Source organism: Lithobates pipiens, unplaced genomic scaffold (assembly GCF_037356315.1).
Source record: "Lithobates pipiens isolate NorthernLeopardFrog02 unplaced genomic scaffold, aLitPip1_a1.2 Scaffold_52, whole genome shotgun sequence".
NCBI classification, from domain to species: Eukaryota; Metazoa; Chordata; class Amphibia; order Anura; family Ranidae; genus Lithobates; species Lithobates pipiens.
This window is the reverse complement of record NW_027507875.1, coordinates 2,663,575-2,676,150: the sequence shown is the minus strand read 5'-3', so window position 1 is coordinate 2,676,150 and position 12,576 is coordinate 2,663,575. Positions and strand designations below refer to the sequence as shown.

General features: G+C 46.0%; 1 protein-coding gene and 1 long non-coding RNA gene across 5 annotated transcripts in view; both read left to right on the top strand.

The window, feature by feature from the left end:
• Positions 1-12,576, top strand: part of STRIP1 (striatin interacting protein 1) — a 722,689-nt gene that overhangs the window by 650,570 nt on the left and 59,543 nt on the right. The gene's annotated exons all lie outside the window — the stretch shown is intronic.
• LOC143957220 (uncharacterized) lies at positions 3,838-6,983 on the top strand. The gene is made up of 3 exons (XR_013270061.1): positions 3,838-3,946; positions 4,162-5,100; positions 5,368-6,983. It is a non-coding gene; the product is annotated as an uncharacterized LOC143957220 (long non-coding RNA).

Genomic DNA, 12,576 nt, shown 5'->3' with positions numbered 1-12,576 from the left:
ATATCTCTAAATGGAAACTGAACACTGAAAAACGTGCATTCAATCCTCCACACTGAGGAAAAGAGAATGACGATCAAGCTGATTCATACTCGTCATGTTTCGCGGGGTGACCGCTTCTTCAGGAGTGTATATTTCCCAAGAGATTGTATGTAGTAGTCCTTATAAAGAATAAATATATACATAAACAAATATACAAAACTGAAAAAAAGAGGATGGTACTTGGGAAAATTAATATTATTGTGTGTAGAGGTCTCATTTCTGCCATAGAGATGAACACACTAAATCCCTACAGTACCATATTTATACTACAATTATCATTATATACCAATAAATAAGGTTCCATGTGTGATGATAAAAGTGAGGCTTACCAGAGCCAACAGGGGCAATTCAAAAGGCTTCTCTAGGCCCTTAAGGGCAAATTCCTGGGTGAGTGTGGGAACCAGGACAAGATACACAGAGTACTAAATACACAGGCTGTCAAGGAGAGAGAAAAATTTGAATATAGATATACAAAAGGTAGATATACACAAGACAAAAGGCCATTCAAAATGGCTGGCATGTAAATATAAATATATATAGTATAGTATATCTCATCCTAATTACACACTTGTGATTGTTAAACAAACAAGTCAAGATATATCTGTGGTGATGTGGTCAGGAGCGGTATTTCTCCTTAAAAGGGAATAACATGGGCTGCAAGACAAGACGCAAAAAATCTAGACCAAAAAACTAACCATGAATACATATAAAACACTATATCTACATATAGCCATAGGGCACGTGTATAACATATGCATACATAGATATAGAAGGGTTAATGAATTACATAGCATGATTAACAACTGCAGGCAGAGGGGCTGATGAGCCTGATACAGATCTTAAAGCAGTTGTATTGTCATTTTTAGAACTTTTACCTACAGGAAAGCCTATAATAAGGCTTACCTGTAGGGAAAAAAAATCTCCTAAACCGTATTCCCCTCGCAATGCGCCGCTGACTGCAGCGGTGTATGTGCACAGGGGATTCTCGGCCGAAAGTCCGGCAGAAGCCAGACTCTGCTAGAAAGAAATCTCCCGCGTGCATGCGCGGGAGTGATGATATCGCGGCTCTGGCCACTCTCAGCGCTGGAGCTGTGATACCCGGAAGACACGCCAAGGGAAGATGTCAGCTCCCTCAGTGTGGATTGGGCCAAATGTCGGGGCCTCGTTCTAAGGTAAGTATTTCATAATGAGCTAGTATGCGGTGCATACTAGCTCATTATGCCTTTTTCCTTTGCAGGTCAAAAAAAAAACTTCAGGGGGTTTACTACCGATTTAATAGTACCCAGGTGTAATGCAGCCAACGCAAAACGAGCCTAAATTCAAACAATCAATAAAAACATTCTAAGTGTATGCATCTGTGTGTAAATACACAACAGTTTAAATACATGAGCCTAAAGGACCATATTAAAAAAAAATATATATATATATATATAATATACACATAAATATGCTAGAATTTTTTTAAATATAAGCAAGCCTACCTAAAACAAAAAAACAAGACGTAAGCTGAACCCGTCAAGACCAAAACAGCCAGGAAAAAGGTAACAGTCAGCAATGAAGTCCCAGCAGATGGCTTTATTTCAATGCAGTTAAAATAAACCACCTGTGATAAAGCACATACATAATAAGGGTCCCAGACAGATGGAAATCTCCACAGCTAGAGGTACACAGCAGAGCACATAATTACCTTGAGCCCATCTCCCAAAAGTAGGACGGAACACCACCGCAAACCTGACCACCACTCAACCACAATGAGGACACAAACCTCCTTTAGTGTCCTGGTGCCTATCCGGATGATGTCATAAGCCAGCGCACAGGGCGCCGATAAAATGACATCACAGGATAGGATCCTATACAGCGCAGGCACGTGCGCAGTACCACAGAAGCGGTAAATAGACTACATCCGCATGTTTTTATTGATTGTTTGAATTTGGGATTGTTTTATGTTTCTGCATCACACCTGGGTACTATTAAGATCTGTATCGGGCTTATCAGCCCCTCTGCCTGCAGTTGTTAATCATGCTATGTAATTCATTAACCCTTTGGGGTAAGTTTGTTTTCATTCACCTTTATTTTTAATTACAATATAAATACATAGAACCTTGCAGGGTTTTGATTATGGATGGCTTGAACTATATATATTTCCCCCTTGGGGTTTCTATATCTATGTATGCATATGTCAACCTTATTATTTAACTGTTATACATGTGCCCTATGGCTATATGTAGATATAGTGTTTTATATGTATTCATTGGACATGTGCAGAGTAAAATATTTCGTTTCGGGATTTCGTTTTCGTCCGAAAAATTTATTTATTTAGTTACTCCCGAAATTAGTTTTTATTTCGTTTTTCGTTCAAAAATTGCATTCGTCCAAAAATCCACATGATTTACAGTCGAATCTGTCTTTGAAGGCTTATGGTGTCTTTCGAATGTATAAAGAAGATTCGACGGCGCTAGTATATAGCATACTTCGTGTGAACTTTAGAACCCTATTAAAGTCTATGGGACTCCAACGTTCAAAATCTAAAGTGCTAATTTTAAAGGCTAATATGCAAGTTACTGTCCTAAAAAAGTGTTTGGGGACCCGGGTCCTGCCCCAGGGGACATGTATCAATGCAAAAAAAAGTTTTAAAAACTGCTGTTTTTTCGGGTGCAGTGATTTTAATAATGATTAAAGTGAAACAATAAAAGTGTAACATTCCTTTAAATTTCGTACCTGGGGGGTGTCTATAGTATGCCTGTGAAGGGGCGCATGTTTCTGGTGTTTAGAACTGTCCCTGCACAAAGTGTCATTTATGCAGGAAAAAAAGTCCTTTAAAATCACTCGCAGCTATTATGAATTGTCGGCTCCGTAATACAGAGAACACTCATTGAAAGTCATTGATAAAAAAAAAAAAGTAAAAAAGCGTGGGGGTCCCCCAAATTCAATTACCAGGCCCTCCAGGTCTGGTATGGATATTAAGGGGAACCCTGCGTCAAATTAAAAAAAAAGTTGACGTGGGGGTCCCCCTAAAAATCCATACCAGACCCTTTATCAAGGGGACCCCCAGATCCCGCCCCCCCTGTTTGAAATGGTAAGGGGCTACAAAAGCACCCCTACCATTTCACAAAGAAAGTGTAAAAAATAGTTAAATAAGATAAACACTTTGGAAAAATTCCTTTATTAAAAATAAAAAATAAATTTAAAAAAGATTCCAGCGGTGGTAATCCACTCTAGCTATCCAGCGACAGACAATCATCTCTCCAGCGATGGCTGATCTGATCCAGCGCAGCTAATCCATCCATCTTCTGTTTCCACGGAGGAGACACTGCGGGGATCCTGGCGGCCTGACGTTTGTTATATGCGGAGGGCGGGGCCACCCGTCACCTGACCCCGCCCCCTCTGACGCAAGGGGAAACCCGGACTTCCCCGTGACGTATGGGTGACCCCGCCCCCTCTGATGTAACGGAAACCTGCCTGTGTTACATCAGAGGGGGGCGGGGTCACCATACGTCACGGGGTTTCCCCTTGCACAAAGTAGTATTTTGCATCTTGTCTTGCAGCCCATGTTATTCCTTTTCAAGGCTCCCTTTACCATTCGTGGGAGACATACCGCTCCTGACCACATCACCACAGATATATCTTCACTCGTTTGTTTAATAATCACAGATGTGTAATTAGGATGAGATATACTATACTATAAAGATTTATATTTATATTCACATGACGACCAATTTGAATGGCCTTTTGTCTTGTGTATATGTACCTTTTGTATAACTTTTGTATATCTATATTCAAATTTCTCTCTCTCCTTGACAGCCTTTGTATTTAGTACTCTGTGTATCTTGTCCTGGTTCCCACACTCGCCCGGGAATTTGCACTTAGGGGCCTAGAGATGCCTTTTGAATTGCCCCTGTTGGCTCTGGTAAGCCTCACTTTTATCATCACGCATGGGACCTTATTTATTGGCATATAATGATTTATAATTGTTGTATAAATATGGTACTGTAGGTATTTAGTGTGTTCCTCTCTATGGCAGAAATGAGACGTGCACACAATTGCATTCATTTTCCCCAGTACCTTTTTTCCTCTTTTTTTCTGTTTTGTATATTTGTTTATGTATATTTTTATTCTTTATAGAGACTACTACATACAATCTCTTGGGAAATATACACTCCTGAAGAAGCGAAACATGACGAGTATGAATCAGCTTGATCGTCATTCTCTTTTCCCTCAGTGAGGAGGATTAAATGCACGTTTTTCACTGTTCCGTTTCCATTTAGAGATATATTTGTATGTATTATGTACATTCCTTTTTAAGGATTTTTTAAAATAAAAATTGTGTCTGTTGATTCTAAATAAATTTATATTTTTTATATCTAAGTTTATGTCCTTACCGTACCATGAAAGTCCACAGTTGCCTTAGGTTTTCTGCCAAATAGTTTTTGTAAATTTATAGGACGATGGTACCATAATACATTTTCTAATATACAGTAGCTTTTTTCTAACATCTTAACGTTGGTACATCAGTGGCCTATACTGATTCTAGATTGAGGCCTATGATGGGATAAGATTAGGAGAGTTTAGCCTGAAATTCTGTGTTTTTGTCTTGTGTTTTGTCTTGCAGCAAATATGAAATAATTCGAAGACCCTGAATTTATGGGCCACTTCATAGACAAATACAGCGGTATGGGAAATTTGTGGGAGGTTAAAAACACTTTATTTCGAAATAAACCAGCTAGCAAGGCATCGCTGGAGAAACTGCTGGAATATGTGAAGACACAGGTCCCCAATGAAAACATCGAGTTTGTGGAGAAGAAAATTGGTAGCTTGAGAAGCACATATAGGATTGAGCTTAATAAGGTCCAGGCTTCCATGAGATCAGGAGCTGCAGCAGAGGATGTGTATGTACCCAGTCTGTGATACTACAGCAAAATGCGGTTTCTGGAAGACCAGATGGAAGCGAGGGAATCACTTTCTACACTTCCATCCACCCTTCCCTCAACCCCAGCTGAGGCCTCCGAGGACCAACCTGGGCCTTCCATCCTGGAAGAAGTTGAGGAGCCCAGCTGGAGCCAGGTATAGTATTTTTTTATATATTTATTGTCCAAAAATGATTGTTAACTAGATATTATTCTTGCTAACAAATGAATGATTTAACAAAAAGTGTTTGGCATATCAGTTGACAGTAGGGGCCAAACATGATTGGGACAAGAATGAAAAATGCCAGGGTCAGAATGATAGTCTTTTCTATTTATTAACATTCAATTTGCAACAGTCATGAGCTGAAAATTGGGTGTGATTGATGAACCAAAAACTAAAAGTATGTCCCTTTTTCATACACAGGAAGACCTCAGCCAGGACGAGGCCCTGGAATGTGACAGACAGGAGGAGGTGGGGGTAAGTGGCAGCCAGGAGGAGGCAGGGCTAAGTATCAGCCGGGAGTTGGCAGGGCACTGTAGCCTCACTCAATCCCCGGTGCCTCCCCTCCGCCTTCCAACAAAAAGGGCCAGGAAGGGGAGTAACATGGGAGAGGCAGCATTGGGCCTCATTAAGGATGCTAATAGGTGCTGAAGAGGCCTATGGCTACTATGTAGCTGCTAAATTGTAGCAAATGGAGGAGGGCCAACGCCTCAGGTGTGAGAAATTCAGAAGGGGTTGAGTGGCCAAATAAGTGATAACATGCACTTATGTGGGCTCGCCCATCCTCCTCCTCCCCCATCCTCCTCCTCCCCCTGCCACAAGTCCACTTCCAGTGCCACAGCCTCCAAGGAAGGCTGCAGGGAAGGCTGCAAGGAGCAAGGAAGTCAAGAAAGTGATGGCCTGGGTTCAGTCTGGTCTGACAGAAGACGCCGAATGTTGTAGTACCACAACCTGGGGACATATGTCATCTGCTGCTGTTGATGATCTCTGGGAGTCCTAGACAAGATTGTGCTCCCATTATATGGACTTCTCAAGCTACCAATTTTATTTTCCAAATAGTTGATGTGTGCCCTGGGGTAGAAAGGCTTTTCAAATTCCAGCAGTTTCTCCAGCATTGCCTTCTTTATTTTGTTATCAGCCAGAATAAATTGAGATTTCTTTTCTGAAAATACTTGCCTATGTGTTTTTCTTCAAATGGGATAGTTTGTGAGTAGACAGGTACATTTCAAAAACGCAATGTCAAATTAACAAGGGACACCAACGGGGGGGGGCGTGTCCGGATGTGAGTAGCAGCAGAAGTGTTTGAGAGGAGCTCCGGGTATCCTATACTCCATCCTTTGCCATCTAAGCATCTCCCAGCTTAAAAACACCTCAGCAAACCTGCCATCTGCTCCTCTCTGTCCCCTCCAGAGCCCTGGGGTGAAATTGTGAGGAGATTCAGCCGTGGGAGGCCACGCACGGCTCGGGCCTGCAATCGCCGCCATCTTGTGGATCGGCTGGAACGAACTGCTCCCGGGCTGGGGTAAGAGACTGCCATCCTTCCAGGAGATTGTACCCCATCCTCCCTCCTGCCTGCCCCTCCGCCTGCCTGATGTGATTCGCTGGCCTCCTAGGCCGCCGGGAGCGCTCGCGGCGGCCGCGGCCTGCTGCGGCCTAGTGAGGCCTGCCGGACACCGCTGCCCCGCGGAAGTGCGTCGCGGCCAGCCCGGCCCTAAACCGAGCACGGGGATCTATCAGCCTATACCTGCCTCTTCATCCACCCTTCTCCCTGAAGTGACTGAGTGTGCTGAGCGGTGGAGGCTGTTGTGGGGGATGGTCTAGGTGCACAGTGGCCTGGTGTCTCCACCACCATTCTTCCTGATCCCCCCCCTACCTGGGGCCTTCCCTGATCATTCTCCCAGCTTCCCAGCTATCCATCCTTCTGAATTTGCCTCTGCTCAGGTGATTGCTGTGGGGGGGCTGCGAGTGATTGCTATCTGCCCGCCTGGACTGTGCCCTCCCTCCCTGGCGGGGTACCCGTTGCTCCCCTGGGCTGAACATAGCGGTCTCTCTTGCTCCTCTGTAGGGGTCCCCCCTTTAGTGTCTCATCAGATGTCACCCCCTTCCAGAAAGGGGAAGAAGCACTCCAGGGCTGCTGAGACTGACTCATCACCCCGACAGCCTCAACTCTCTTCAGATCCCAGCCAACCGGACCACATACTGGAGGGGAGACTCCGGGCCTTGCTATCTGAATTGGAGATGGGTCCCGGGGAGGCTCCGGCGGCTGAGGGGCCGGCCCCACTGTTGCAAGATAGCACGGCCACGATCCTCGCTGCGATCAAGCAGAGTAGAACCTCACTGCTTGTGCGCATCGACCACCTTGCTGAGGAGTGCAACTTTATCAGGAATGACCTCGACAAAATAAGAGGGAGAGTGACTGAAATTAAGACCAGAGTATCCGCCACCGAAGATCTTACCGCTACGCATGCCTCCTCCATCGCTGAGCTGCAGTGCACTGTACAGTTCCTTGTCGCAAAATCAGATGACGCCGAAAACCGACTCAGACGCAATAATGTTAGAGTCCTGGGGCTTCCTGAGAAAGAAAAAAGGGACCACCCGGCTGACTTTGCATAGGAGTTCTTTAAAAATCTTTTGGGTCTTACCGATGTCCCTCCTACCTACGTGGTTGAAAGGGCCCATCGGGTGCCCTCCGGCCGCGCCATCCCGGAAAATCACCCCAGGCCTTTCCTGGTCCGCTTCCTTAATTATCGGGACAGGGCCAAAATTCTATCTGAAGCCCGCAAATATCCCACTCTCAACTATGGTAACGCCTCCATTCATCTTTTCCCCGACTTCTCGGCTGATTTGCAGCGGAAGAGAAAAACCTTCAACGATGTTCGTAGACGACTCAGGGACAAGAACATAAAATATAGCATGCTTTACCCTAGCCGCCTGCATGTCCAACATGCTGGAGCAGTCCGGTTCTTTGACAACCCAGCGGATGCGGACGACTGGCTGACCACCTTGCATTGATGGCCTATCCTCGTAAAGATATCTGATGCGCGGATTACCCCTAACCTTGCCTGTTTCGTCGGTGAAAACTTCCTGTCAATACCGGAGCCACCTCACAAGTACCTGGACAAGTGATCCACATTGATCCCCCACGACTGGGTCATCCACAAGAAGTTAGGAACCGAATGCTCTCCATCCATCTAGAGGAAATATCACCGGACCCTCTTGCCGTGGGAGGATACAAGTCCCCCCCCAACCCACCTTAGGGAAACTCGGTATATCAAGGGGCGCTGTTCTGGCCCTTCAGAGAACTTCCATAGTTCTCATGCACACCAGTGAACTGTTACCGAGTAAACAACTCTAAGGTTGAGTCCGCAGTTCTGTGGAGGACTTTAGTGTGGCCTAGTTTTTAGGTTATCACTCCAAAATGTTATGTTTAGTTTTGGGTATAGACCGGTTCCTGGTCCACCCCCAGTGTTTTTGGGGGGTACAGGTAGGAAAAGCACCCAGTGCTCGGGAAGTTGTATTGTTTTTTATGGTTGGTGTATGTTATGTGCGGTTGGCTCTTGCTCTAAAAATACTTACCGAGCGGGACTCCGGTGGGACTCAATCATCCTAACGTTAGAAATTCTCCCCTGGAATCATGGCATTACGTGATCAGGGAACTATGTCGGTGGTATCCTGGAATGTCAGAGGCCTCAACTCCAAGTTTAAAAGGGCACTGATGTTCCAGTATATCAAGACGCACAACCCACAAATACTGATCCTACAGGAGACCCACCTGATGGGGAACAAATTGATGGCTTTGAAAAAGCACTGGGTTCAGAAAACTTTTCATGCCACGTGTTCCTCATATGCCAGGGGGGTCTCAATCCTGATAAACAAATCCTTTCTGTGTACGGTTGAGGCTGTCCACACGGACCCCCATGGCAGATTTGTAATTGTGATATTCACGGCCTGGCAACAAAGGTATATTATAGTAGGAGTTTATATCCCGCCACCTTTCAAGCCGGAAGTGTTGTACACTATTTTGGAGAGGATTACCCCGTACTGTCCAGCTAAATTGCTAATCCTAGGGGACTTCAACAACACCCTCTCCCCTGATCTTGATAGGCCCACGCCATCACAGTCCTCTAGGGGGGACCTGCTGGGGTGGACACACTCGGCAGGAGTAACGGAGGTGTGGAGATGGCTGCACCCACACACTAAGGCTTACTCATGCTTCTCTACATCATATAAAACCTCCTCTAGAATTGATTATGCATTTGCAAATCAACTTATGTTAACTGGCATAGTGAAGGCAACATACCTGCCTAGTGGGCTGTCTGATCATTCCCCCCTCAAGATCACTATGCAGACAAAAGAAAGGCGCAGCGGCTCCATGTGGCGCCTCGGGGTCCACTGGATCTCCCATGAAGAGATAGCGGGGCGGATCCCACAAACATTGCGAGAATATTGGGAACATAACGCGGGGTCATCCTCTCCTCCCACAGTCTGGGACGCCTTCAAGGCATTCACCAGAGGGCACTATATGTCAGAAATTAAGGCAGTAAAGGTAAATCAACAGGCCAATACAACACGGTTGGAGGGGGAGATCGAGGAGGCATCCGCTGTCTATGGGTCTGACCCCTCGGTTTCCAATTTTGAGTGGCTACAGTCCATCAAAAGGAATCTTCAACTCCACCTCACTGAGGTCACACGTTTGGAGGTATTTCACACTAAACAAAGGTTCTTTGAGCAGGGTGATAAAAATGGTAGGCTACTGGCAATGATGTCTCATCACGACACTCCTATGACTCTGATCCCCGAATTGGTTTCTGCTACTAGGGAATCTATTACATCCCGGGAGGGTATCCTAAGAGAGTTTCAGACCTTCTATCAGACACTATACCGTACCACGCTCCCTCCAGATGTAAATCCTGGCGAGATAGCGCCTCTCCTGGACCCCCTGGCCTTGGGGTGGCTCTCAGATGAGGAGAGATCCCATCTGGTCAGGCCTATTACTGCAGAGGAAGTACATGCTATTATTAACTCATTGGCAACTGGGAGGGCCCCAGGCCTGGACGGTCTGCCTGTTGAGTTCTACCGGTCCCACGCGGATCTTCTGGCCCCCCTGCTGGCAGACCTGTATACCCAGTGTCTGGAGGGGGGAGCACTCCCACCCTCCATGGCAGATGCACATATTATTCTAATTCTTAAGCCCAATAAAGATCCCAAACAGTGCGCCTCATACAGACCCATTGCTCTTCTCAACACTGACTTCAAAATTTTATCTAAATTAATTACCGTTGGACTCAACCCACTTCTACCCTCCATTATAGACACAGACCAGACTGGGTTCATGGCCCAGAAATTGACAGATATAAACCTCCACAGACTATTCACCAATCTGCATGCCATACATGACAATGTGGGCACTAGAACGGTTGCCTCCTTTGATATCGAAAAGGCATTCGATTAAATCGAGTGGCCATATTTCTTTGGTTTTTATTGGGTGGCTACAAACCTTATACAAATCCCCAAAGGCGGCCATCAGACTGGCGGGTGATGTCTCTGCTCCCTTCCCGCTGTCCAGAGGTACCAGGCAGAGCTGCCCTCTCTCTCCAGCACTATTCGCCATAGCTATGGAACCGGTGGCGGAGGCACTGCGGGTCTCGCCCCACATAAAAGGACTAAAAATAGTGTGGCTGGAGGAGAGGGTAGCACTGTACGCAGATGACCTCCTACTCTTTCTGAATGACGCGGACCCCTCCCTTAGAGGAGCGCTGCAATTACTGACTGACTTCTCCAAAATAACAGGATTGCGGGTGAACTGGATGAAATCCCAGTTATTAGCTATTGACCCTGAGGCAAAAAGACTAGCCCCGCCAGATCTCCAACTGCAATGGGTAGAAGAAATGGTGTACCTGGGGGTGAGGGTCTCAAGAGATGCATCCAGCTTTATCCCCCTTAACCTAGATCCGGTGGTCCAAGGAGTCAAGGCCAAGTTCAAAGCCTGGGAAAACCTTCCTCTATCCTTATTAGGCCGCATTAACCTAATTAAAATGAAAATCATACCTAAATTTACCTACCTATTCCGTAATTCCCCACAATGGATACCTTCCTCATTCTTTACGAAACTGAACCGCATGTTCTCCTCCTTCCTCTGGGGCTCCAGCCCCCATAGATTTAAACTGTCCACGCTGGTGCGTCCGGTGCTGGGGGGGGGGGGGGGGGTTGGCGTTTCCAGACTGCCAGAAATACTTTCTGGCAGCTCAGCTGGTCACGGTAGTTTGGTGGCTGGTACCGGACGCGTCCAACCCTGCGGCGGTTCTGGAGGCTGCAGTGGTCCGTTCTGTGGAGGCCTTAACACATTTACCCCTGCGGGGTCCCAAAGCTCCCTATGATTTGACACCCTCCATGCACACGACTCTAAGGGCCTGGAGGGCGGGACTGGGACTTGAGGGGTTTCCACAGAATGCAATTTCCCCACACGCCCCCCTATGGAACAATCCTACCTTATCCCATCTCTACTCACTACCAGACCCCAAAATATGGGCCAAATGTGGTATTAAACTCATATCTGAGCTCACAACCAGCACAACTATACACCCCTTCAATCACCTGGTATCCCACAATAATGTACCCCCCTCGCATGTATTCTGCTATATGCAGCTGTCTCATGCATTTAAAGCCCAAATATTACCCAATGACATGATAATAAGGCAATCCGATCTGGAAAAGGTCACAAGGTATGAATGCACCAGGAAGCCGACTTCGGTTCTCTATGCGCACCTCATTAGGGTCTCCTCTCCAGATCTGTCAAAGCTCTGTCAAAGATGGACACAGGACATCCCGGATCTGGACTCTGATGACTGGGTGGACATGTAGGATTTCCCCTTCAAAATCCTGGTCTCACTTCGAGACCGTCTCATGCAATACAAAATACTACACCGGGCATATATTACCCCGTATAGATTGCATAAAATGAGAACCTCCCTGTCCTCAAAATGTTGGAGATGTACTGGGGATCCGGGCGACTTCATACACATCTTCTGGTCCTGCCCGGAAATTTAAAACTACTGGTCACAGGTTCTATCTGTAATTCAAGAAGTGGTGGGAATAGACATAGCCCAAACCCCGCGGATATGCCTTCTAGGCTTAGTAGAGGAGTTAGCCCCCAGGATAGCGGACAGAACTCTGATAGGACTCCTACTTTTCTATGCCAGGAAAATTATCACTCTCTGCTGGAAAAGGCAGGCCCCGCCGTCAATATTATTGTGGAAAACACATGTCAATAAAGTATTACCACATTATAAGGAAACCTACCATAATAGAAGATGCCCCAAAAAATACACGAGAGTGTGGGCCAGGTGGCTGGCTGAGGCCTCCACAGCGTCCGCAAACTGAGGATGTACATAATGCCACTCTACGGGTGGATGTGATTTTGTTGCAGTAGGTGATTAGTATCGATTTATTTCTTTATTTACTTTTTTATATATTGTAGCCTCTGATATGGGTTTATTTCATTTATTTTATAGTCCCTTGGGGCCCGACTGAAGAATTTGGTCCTTAGTTATCTCAATTGAGTGGGAGCCAACCCAGCACTAAGTTAGTTGTTTGTTTGTTCTTGTGGACGTGGTACAGCTGTAGATTAATAAT